Consider the following 11,433-nt stretch of genomic DNA (forward strand, 5'->3'; position numbering starts at 1 on the left):
AATCCGTTTTTTTGGGCCTCAAAAGTCCACCAATGTGAATCGTGTGAATCCGTTGAGAAAATAGGGGGGTAGAATGTGCTAATTAATTATTCATAATGAGTTTTGCTTGCCGAAATTTACTTACGGACATAAACTTCGTTGATCGATATGTATGCCGCACGCACATATTGAAACTGCGCAATAGTCGTAGCCTTGTTGCCATTTTGTGATTGGACGATGAACGACGTTCATTTGATGGTGTCTTCATATCTCCAGTGCAAGTAGCTGCAAGCGCGGTTGCATGTAGCGCTGCCTACGCACCCGGGATCCGCACTCAGTATACAATACTTTCAGAATCATTTTAGTGACGGTCTGTTTTAATGAACATCAATTTCTAAAGGAAATAGATTTCAAATTTTCCAAATGATCTATAATTACATCTTGAGATCGTTTAAACACCCAATGTGAGAACGAAGTTGAAGACCATGCGGTTGCCATTAGTGCGATTATGTTATTTTTCGCTCGGGGCCGAGGTTGTGGTTATGTAGGTCTAGTTCCTGTGTCGGTACTTGAGATGCACGTGTTGCGCTGGTCAGGTGTGCAGACGAGTGCAGCATGGTACACTGGTACCCTTCGCGTGCTAACAGAATCAATGCTATGATGAAGGATCGGAACCAGTGACTACTGCAAGTACTCACGTAGGTTCGTTTTCCGTGCGGAATCATTCGGCCGAAGTTGGATCGTAAAAATAGTAAAACAACCATCGATGGAAAAAGAGGATTTCTGAAAATTAATTCACAGAACGTGATCTTCATTTTCTGTGTATGTATTTTCCATTGAAATGACGAGATTGCAAAATTCGAACCTGTGGAGCAACATCGTAGCGTGTTTCTGCAGTCCGGCAGAATTTTCGGCCACACGGGATGGACCGCGCCGGATAGTACGGATAGTACCGCGCCGGGCCGGCCGTGTGTACGGCGCGATGTACGGCCAGACTGAATGTTTGCGGCGCTAGCGGCCATGATGTTCGTTAAGCATAATTGTGGAATGACCCACCTCAAATATATTTTTAAGTAGGTGAGGCAAGTTTTAATCACTTTTGATGGCTAGTCTTGATAATTTTTGTGGCGCAAATGAGAATAATCCAGGCACAAAATACATGAAATATAAACGATTCCTTGCTTAGAAATGGTGAAATAATTTTTTCCAACAATACTACCGACGCTATTTTGAAAGGCATGTTATCGGAAGCAGAAGTGATTTAAGTTTACAATTTTGATTTTTTTTTTTTTTTTAATTACAAGATCTCCTCTGAAATGCTCTAAAATGCATCAGAAAGCTTCTAAAGTTCAAAATTTTTCGGGGCCCTTACCGAACCCACGCCGTGGCTTCGCGGGTTGTTGTATCACAACAAAAATTCCCCCACAGGTTTGAAAAAATCCTGGGGAGAACAGCATGGTTCTCAACTTTGAGTACAGAAAAAACTTTATTAGAACAAGAGTACATTTTAACAAATAAGGGAAAATTCTTCATAAAATTAAAACAAATTCTGCTTCAGAATTTTAGAGGAAAGTGCCCAGTAATTGCCTCAGATTGCACCACAGAGCATCTAAAATCAAAAATTGTCCGGGGCCCTTATTAAAGCGGGCCCCGGACCCCACGCCGTAATGGCTTCGCGCTTCGCGCTCGCCGGGGTTTGCACTTCATGCATACAATTTTCAGGTTTTTTTGTTACAGACCAATCATATCCCTGTCATGAGTAGAAGGGAATCGACTACGTGCCAAACAAAATGTCCTACTTTTGATCCTAAGTAACTATGTTGTTTACAAATGGAATTAAACCAAAATTTTAGATCATGTAAACAAGGCATGACAGATTGTATGGAGCGAGTTTCATCAGCTTTTGTGCAAGCGGGTGAGATTTAAATGCCACTGGAAAAAAATACTCACTTTTGCTCATAACATGAATAGAATGCTTGTATGATCCCCTTCAATTTTTGAAGGTATAATAATAATTAATATTATTTTCAAAACGCTTTACATGTCACTGGGGCATTGTAAGTGCTTTAAGAAAAAATCACAAATTCTTAAGAAAGAAAAATGAAGTCATTAATAATTAATCAATTAAGTTAAATTAACTTTAAACATATATTCTTTACTTTAAACAAATTAATCCTGTTGAGAATAAGCCATAAAAATAATACAAATGAAGAAAAGTGGACAGATTTTGGGGGAAATTGTTCATATTACCACCCCATCTCTGAATTCTGTATATACATGTTCCTGTGCAGTAGCTCATTAGTATAATACGGTACACTGTCAAAACATTTTTGTAGGCACTTTTAGGCATGTGCTTCCTAAAAGTGCCTACAAAAAAAATTGGTGGTGCTATTCATCAGAAAATAAACTGCTTTCAAATGTACATATCTGCATGATTTTACCAAAGAAAAGAATACTTTAGCAGCTTTGCACAACTATAAGTTATCACGTTGAGTGCATGGAGCAAATCTGCTTTTTACCTACCCAACGCTAAGGGCACCCTTGGCCTTCCCCATCATAACCCCTGAGCAAGTAATTCCTGTTACACTTTTTTCAGCAGAGTCTCTGATCTTCCCCTATAATCGATCTTTGATGATAGTTACCAAAGACACTTTTGAATTTAGCACAAAACTCGGAACTCATCACCACACAAATTGCACATTATTGAAGCCTTTTTGCCATTTTGCAATAGGCTGGTTCCGCGCTTTTTATACATTATCGTAATTTTGCATTCAGGGGCGGGAATAGCAATTTAAACCTTCGCTGAGACACCCTATTTAAATATTATTTAGCGGCATGGGCGGGGCAAACGCGGCATCCTCACTAACATATTTTTTATTGACAGCCTAGGTCACCAGTCTCCATTCTTTGATTCTAGTTGTACATGCCCACCACGGACCACAAACTGACTCTTGATAATTGACAGTCCATAGTCAACTACAAACATGCTAAGCTAGCTTGCTATGATGGGAGGGGCGTGTGTCAAGGTCGACCTTCCCATTATTTTGGGTATACATGCTAGGGGTGGTTATCAGCACATTCCAAAAACAAACTAGAGGTTCGCGTTTGTTGAGTTACAAACGCAGAGTGGTCGGGCTGGCATATGTTCTTGTGTTTACAGTGACTTAATCATAATTGAACTGAACATTACCCCTCCCATTCCCCTGCATCCATTACCCTGCACCCATTACTCTTTGCTTTTCACAAAGAAAATCAAACAACCTGCAGTTGAACTTGTTGCTTTACCTCGACAAGACTTGAAGGTCCGTGGGAAGCGCACATGTGGTGCTGCATGGATGGCTACTCAAGCATACAACCAGTTGGGACTATTGGTAGACTTGCCAGATCCTCTAACGTCGTTGACGTTTATGAAACATATGCTAATCATATAATAAAATGGCTTTGATGGGTTTTTTTCTTTTGCATGGGGATAATAAAATTCTGCCCTGACTTTACGACAGAAAAGGTGTGGTTATACACGCTGTGGAAATATTAATTTTCAGCATTCAGATATGCGAGGATAACTAGCAGAATTTTAGGAAGCCCATGCATGCAAAAGACATAAGCCATTTTATTTTTGATATTGAGATAATCAAATGTTGCATTTATTAAGCTCCAAACACGTCATAGAGGCTCCCTCAAGTCTACCGATTCCAATTCTGACCATGAATTCAATTCTAATATTCTCGTCCATTTTCTGATATTTTTCGCGATAACCGATTGAAATCGCGCTTCGCCAGTTTTCCTCTCATATCTGAATGCTGAAAATTAATATTTCTACAGCGTGTAGCCACAAACTTTTCTGTCGTAAATTCAGTGCAGAATTTTATTATGCCCATTTAAAAGTAAAAAATAACATAAAAGCCATTTTATGATAAAATTAGCATATGTTGCATAAACTCCAACGACGTTAGAGGTTTCGTCAAGTCTACCGTTGTCATAAATTCAGTGCAGAATTTTATTATACCCATGCAAAAGACCAATGACAAAAAACAATATAAAAGCCATTTTATCTTAAAATTAGCATAATTATGTTTCATAAACTTTAACGACGTGAGACGCTCTGTCAATTCTACCAATGTCGTAACCTTAGTGCAGAATTTTATTATGCCCATGCAAAAGACAAAAACAAAATAAAACAAAAAAGCCATTTTATTTTAAGATTAGCATAATTCTGTTGCATAAACTCTAACGACGTTAGAGGCTTCGTTAACTCTACCAATAGTCCCAACTGGTTGTATGCTTGAGTAGCCATCCATGCAGCACCAGATGTTCGCTTCCTGATAGGCCTACAAGTCTTGTCGAGGTAAAGCAACAAGTTCAACTGCAGGTTGTGTGATTTTCTTTGTGAAAACACAGGGTAATGGTTGCAGAGTGATGGGAGGGGTATTGTGCAGTTCAATTATGATTAAGTCACTGTAAACACAAGAAAATATGCCAGCCCGACCACTCTGCGTTTGTAACTCAACAAACGCGAACCTCTAGTTTCTTGCTTGATGTCGTCATTATTCACAAACGGGAAGTGATACTGATTTGTGGATAAATATCCATTGTGAAGTTAATTAACGCATGAACATCTGGAAAATATAAGTGTAGTATTCATAACACCTTACTTCCGGTTTGATGACGTCACAGTATTTGGAAGCAAAAGGTGAACATTGTAAATTTGTAATGGATATCGTTATTTGGACTACGAAGATATACAACATGGATCAAATGATAGAATTTAATTGAAAATATGATCATTTTCAAATTCTCATAGAAGTAACCTGCGGTCTGATTACGTCATGAATTTGAAACCTTGCCAAGTTTTCTGTGGTTAATCAGAGAATATCAAGGGGCATTTTGGTAAAATTTGAACGGATGGTTTTCAAAATAAAGAAAGCAAACAATATTAAATGTGCCACTAGGGGGCGTCCTTTTGAATGAAGACGTCATCACACTTTTTTGTGACTGGCATTTCTCACTAAACACTTTCATAATTTATATGTGTGAAGTAAAATGCTTCCGCTTTCATGTATTCTTGTGTCCAATCATAACTGGAGCCATTTTAAATGGTAAGCTGTTTTCAGCATGAACTCCCAATAGTGGAGCTGCTAAGCGAAAAATCGTGCACTTTGGGGTAAAAGCATGAAATTTGGCATGTGGGGTCAAGATGGGCTAGAAATCATTTTCAGATCGGGACCCATCCTGGATTTTGCCCATTTTTGGGGCGGAGCTTGATTTTTTGAAAAAGGGGGTGCAAACAATAAAAACTCATAAAAACTGTATTTAACATCCATTTTGTAGTTTTTCTATGCTTTGAAAATAACCTTAAACATAAAATAAGACATTCTAGCATTTTAGCGCCTGTTACTTTCCACCCATTTTGTGGGCGTGGCCTAAATGTGTAAAAGAGGCGGTATATATTCGGAGTTTGGTTCAAATATGGAAAATACCATTCAGTTGGGTGGTAAAATCTTGAAAATTGGCATGTTTAGTCAAAATGGGCTGAAAATCATTTTAAGAGGGTGGATCCATCTTGGATCTTGCCCATTTTGGGGGCGGAGCTTGATCGGTTAAAAAGGGGAGTGCAACATTTAGAAAAACGGTATTTAACATCCATTTTCCTTTGTTCTTCATGCTTTTAAATAAACAGAGGCATGATAAAAAAAAATTCCAACTTTCAAACTTGTTATTTTTACCCTTTTGTGGGCGTGGCCTAAATATGAAAAGAAGGCCGCACATTGGAGCAGCTTGATTCAAACGAGGGAAAATCATCACTTTTGCTGGTAAAAACACAACATCTGCATTGGTTAACTATGTTTTACCATACACAGTAAATATAAATTTAAAAAGATTGCAAGGATTTTGCCTTTTTAGGGGTGGAGCTACAATTTAAAGTAGGGGGTTGAATAATCTAGAAGATTAAATATTTCTTATTTTAATTAGTGTGATTGGCTACAAGTAACATAGGTTACAGCAGCTGCGGCATTTCCTTGTTTGTAAACACTACCAGCATCACGGGGGGGGGGGGGGGGCAACGGTGGACTTCACCTTTTCTTGCAAGTGCTTTTTATGTGGGCATGTAAACATGAAAAAAAAAAAAAAATGTGCGCAGAGTATGCGTTAATTCCTTGCAGTGTGTTCTACTGAATTTATATTATATGAATGTTTGGGCTCCTGGCAATTGCTTCAATATTTACACATAGGGCCAAAAAAATTATTATTCTGCTTCCGGTACCCCACCTACCCTATTTTGACAGCCCCTACCCTAATATTGTTTTGGGAACAATGAAAAAAATTAAACAAAAACCATCAATTACCACCTTTTACCATGGAATACACGCAGACACCTACATATGATCAACACAAAAAGAATGCACCCCACAAGAATTCCCTACCTTCCTACCCTATTTTCAAATGCCATGTTATCGGAAACAGAACTATTTTTTGGCCTAGGCTGTATGTACCAGGTACATCTAAGGACATGAAACCCCTTTGAGTAAGTATACCCAGTAGAAATATTACCATTTTGCCTTTCTATGCGAATATTCAGCCCTCTACTTTAAAATGTGGCTCCACCCCTAAAAGGGCAAAGTCCTTGCAACCTTTTAAACTTATCTTTACAGTGTATGGCAAACATAGTTAACCAATGCAGAATTTGTGTTTTACCAGCAAAAGTGCTGATTTTCCCTCGTTTGAATGAAGCTGCTTTAATGTGAGGACTCCTTTTCATATTTAGGCCACGCCCACAAAAGGGGAAAAAATAACAAGTGTTACAATGTTGGATTTTTTTTATCATGTCTCTGTTTATTTAAAAGCATGAAGAACAAAGGAAAATGGATGTTAAATACAGTTTTTCTAAATTGTTATTTGTTTGCACTCCCCTTTTTAACCGATCAAGCTCCGCCCCCAAAATGGCAAGATCCAAGATGGGTCCACCTCTTAAAATGATTTTCAGCCCATTTCGACTAAACATGCCAATTTTCAAGATTTTACCACCCAACTGAATGATATTTTTATATATTTGAACCAAACTGCTAATATATACCGCCTCTTTTACACATTAAGGCCACGCCCACAAAATGGGTGGAAAATAACAGGTGTTTACAAGCTAGAATGTCTTATTTTATGTTTAAGCTTATTTTAACACATAGAAAAAACGAGAGAAATGGATGTTAAATACAGTTTTTATTGTTTGCACCCCCTTTTTCAAAAAAATTAGCTCCGCCCCCAAAATGGGCAAAATCCAGGATGGGTCCCGATCTTAAAAATGATTTCTAGCCCATTCCGACCCCGCATGCCAAATTTCATGCTTTTACCACAAAGTGCACGATTTTGGCCAAAAATGGACCTAAGCAGCTCCACTACAATACCATTTGCCTGAAAAAAAAAACCGAAATAATATTTACTATCCGAAGGTAAATTTATAAACAGAAACAAACATTTATATTTGCCAAATCGCCACTCAGAGTTCGTAAGAGGTGCCTTTTTAGGACGCTCCACGAACAGCCAGTGTACAAGCTTAACCCCGATTATGACACTTAACTGCGCATGCGCGCTTTTCTGTCTTGCCCTTTTTTCAAGACGAAGACGCGCGCAGCGATCTATTTTAGTCGTACACGCGTAACAACAGTACTTCTCCTCAAACTTTCTCAGAGTCTACGTACTAATAACGGGACATGTAAATGTTATGGTGTTCTATAGACGCCAAATCTGCGTCGCGTCGTGCCTTCACGTCGTGCCGTCGCGTCGTACCGTCGCGTCGTACCGTCGCGTCGTGCTGTCGTCCGTCGCGTCGTGCCGTCGCCCGTCGCGTCGTGGCGTCGCGTCGTGCCGTCGCCCGTCGCGTCGTGCCGTCGCCTCTTAAATTACCGTTTCTAAGCACGTACATTGCATGAGGAAGCGACGCACCTTCACACGTCGCGTCGTGCCGTCGTCCGTCGCGTCGTGCCGTCATCCGTTGCGTTGTGCCGTCGCCCATCGCGTCGTGCCGTCGCCAGTTACCTCGGCGCTTCTAAGTAGACTGCTTGAAGAGGCGACGCACACATTGCCCGTCGCGTCGTGCCGTTGCCCGTCTCGTCGTGCCGTCGCCCGTCGCGTCGTACCGTCGCGTCGTGCCGTCGCCCTTCGCGTCGTGCCGTCGCCCGTCGCGTGACTGTATCTTTCTTGGCAATAGGTGGCGCCTTCATTCTTCATGTACCTGTACTGTATTTATGACATGCGTGCCGTGCCGTGAAAGTGTTGCAAATTGCAATGTCGTACAGTTTGTACACGGTTTGTGGGGAGGCCTATTATTAGTGGTTGCGGAGGTCCGACTCAATCTATTTCAAAATACATAGATTATTTTTTGCTTCCGATTGTCAAACAACAAAGCACATATACACGCGATTCCGTGAACTCTAAAAAGCGTGCAAAATCCGAAAAGAATATCCCGCTGGTCTTTGTTTTACCCTACCACCCACAAATTAAACACCCAGCTCTTAAGCAGGCCCTTCTGAAACACTGGAATCTGAACAGCGATAATGATTTTCTAAGTGCACTCTTTGCGACCCAACCCATCCTGGCATACAAACGACAAAAAAACATAAAAGATGGCCTGGTCCGATCAAGGATGAACCCATCTCCACCATCCAACCAAGAAAAAAAACGTGGATGAGGAGAACGTACAAGTCCTATTGAAACTTCTTGAAGAACAGAACTAACATAATGGTCATTTAGGCATGGAATTCGAAATAAAAAATAAAAAATAAGGAATCCACTTAATCCGATCATTACAAGAAATGCTCACGCGTAAAATATTCTTAACCATCATTAGCAATAAAGTAAATACGTATAAAAGAATTAAACAAAGGGTGACTGATGAAGTGCGTAAAAAGGGCACAGAAAATATGCACTGTTTCCCCCGACACACACAAAAGAAAAAAACAGGTGGGACGGCATATTATCACCGGTATAAATCAAATCATTAAGTGAACTAGAAACAAAAACCACATGTACACAATAATAATAATAATAATAACTGTATTTATATAGCGCTTTTTGCCAGAGGATACAAAGCGCTGGGGGAGAATGCAACAAAAGCCAGGTAAATGAAGTATATGAACATTATGAGACCCATTATGTAGCACCTGCGTCGCCTAAACTCCGGATGAGTCTTTTGAAACTCCCGCTCTCCGGTTATCACCAATCTAAGGGCCCGCTGGCGAGGTATGTGTTGACAAGTTGTAACCCACCCATCACCGCAACCCAGCAGTGGAACTGATGTTACTCCCTTTATGCGTACTGAATTTCCAAAAAAGAAAAAAACCTAAACAAGGGCAGTTTAGTCATATACTTACACAGGTATCCATACCAGTGCCTCTAAGTCTTAAATAAACGGAAATCTTCCCTAGCTGGTTGCAAATACAATGTTTTCAAAAAGATTCATCAGCTCGCAGAGCCCCTCGTACTCCAATTTTATCATACATCCCATAAAAAGAAAAGAATGAGGAACGGCCCTGCTGATGCTGATAGCAAATCCCATCCTCCTCCCTTGTTTTAAACCCTTATTCACGGCGGCAACTTTCTTGGAATGACTTTGGAACTTTCCAACAAGTTATTTCCCAGATTGTTCCCTGAATTTTGCTCGCACAAAACCGGTTCTTCCTTGCTATTTTCCTAGCCAGACAACCACTCCTTTTTAAGAAAACACACGTCTGATAAAAACTTTAATGCATGGTGGCGGCCAAACTCCATTCCATTTAACTTAAAATGTAGTGGCGAAATGTATGATTACACCCCTTTCTATTAAACACATGTACATGAAGAATGAAGGCGCCACCTATTGCCAAGAAAGATACAGTCACGCGACGGGCGACGGCACGACGCGACGGGCGACGGCACGACGCGACGGGCGACGGCACGACGCGACGGGCGACGGCACGACGCGACGGGCGACGGCACGACGCGACGGGCGACGGCACGACGCGACGGGCGACGGCACGACGCGACGGGCGACGGCACGACGCGACGGCACGACGCGACGGGCGACGGCACGACGCGACGGGCGACGGCACGACGCGACGGGCGACGGCACGACGCGACGGGCGACGGCACGACGCGACGGGCGACGGCACGACGCGACGGGCGACGGCACGACGCGACGGGCGACGGCACGACGCGACGGGCGACGGCACGACGCGACGGGCGACGGCACGACGCGACGGGCGACGGCACGACGCGACGCCACGACGCGACGGGCGACGGCACGACGCGACGGACGACGGCACGACGCGACGTTACGACGCGACGGCACGACGTGAAAGCACGACGCGACGCAGATTTGGCGTCTATAGAACACCATAAAATGTACATGCACATGCACGCGCCGCCCGCAAAAAGCAAACGAAAAAACAGGCCACGTTCAGCGGGCGTGTGCGCCCGGCCTATGCCGAGGCCGAACGGCGAAGCGCTATGCTTTCATTGAATTTTTGAGCGACGGACTACTATAAGGGTATTTTTGTCGGCGGCGGGTCACGTGTGTGAACAATTAGACAAGTCACGAACCTGGAACAATTGACGCCAATGTTTAAGTATCATTCAATAGAAAATTAACGATTATATCTCTCAGGATTGATTTGAAGAATAGAAGGTCTTTTCGTTTTAACTTCCGGTCTGATGACCTCATCAACTTCAAACTTCACACGTGTTGTTTGCATGAAGGTCATTATATATACCAGTTATCAGGCGATTACAAAACACTTCGCCACAGACATTTATTCAAAATGCATTTTGGACATTCTTAAGCCTGCCGCTAGAGAGCGGTCGAGAATTTCATGACGTCACCGGTAAGTTTTGAAGAAAATTGTCTGGCCAGAGACTAACACCGTTGAAAGCAAGTTCATATCTATTTCCGCTTTTAAATAATAAGCCAATAATAAGCCACTTCCGGTTTCGACCGGAAGCAAGGGTCATGTGATTTAACGTACACGTTCAAAAATAAAGACCTTAATTTACTCTATCACTTGCCGTCAACAGCAAGACGACAGATCTCATTATTGATTTTATATAGATTTTTAAAGATAAAAAATATCAAAGTTTAATCATTGTTCTGGCACAATCTTAGCATTCCAAGAAGACCAAGCGTCTTGAGTACAAGACTACGCGCCACGTGTTTGGCTCCGTTCCAACAAGCATGACAATGATGAAATAATGGATCTGCACTGAATGCATGTACATGTACAATGTCCTGTACATGCAGTGTACTCACGCACACCCAGCTCTACGCTTTCATTGAATTTTTGAGCGACGGACTACCGTTAGGGTATTTTTTTCGGCGGCGGGTCACGTGTGTGAACAATTTGACAAGCCATGCGCCTGGCACAATTGACGCCAATGTTTAATCTATCATTTAATGGACAATTTAAGATTATATCTCTCACGATTTATTTT

Source organism: Patiria miniata, unplaced genomic scaffold, assembly GCF_015706575.1.
Source record: "Patiria miniata isolate m_02_andy unplaced genomic scaffold, ASM1570657v1 HiC_scaffold_7, whole genome shotgun sequence".
Taxonomy (NCBI): domain Eukaryota; kingdom Metazoa; phylum Echinodermata; class Asteroidea; order Valvatida; family Asterinidae; genus Patiria; species Patiria miniata.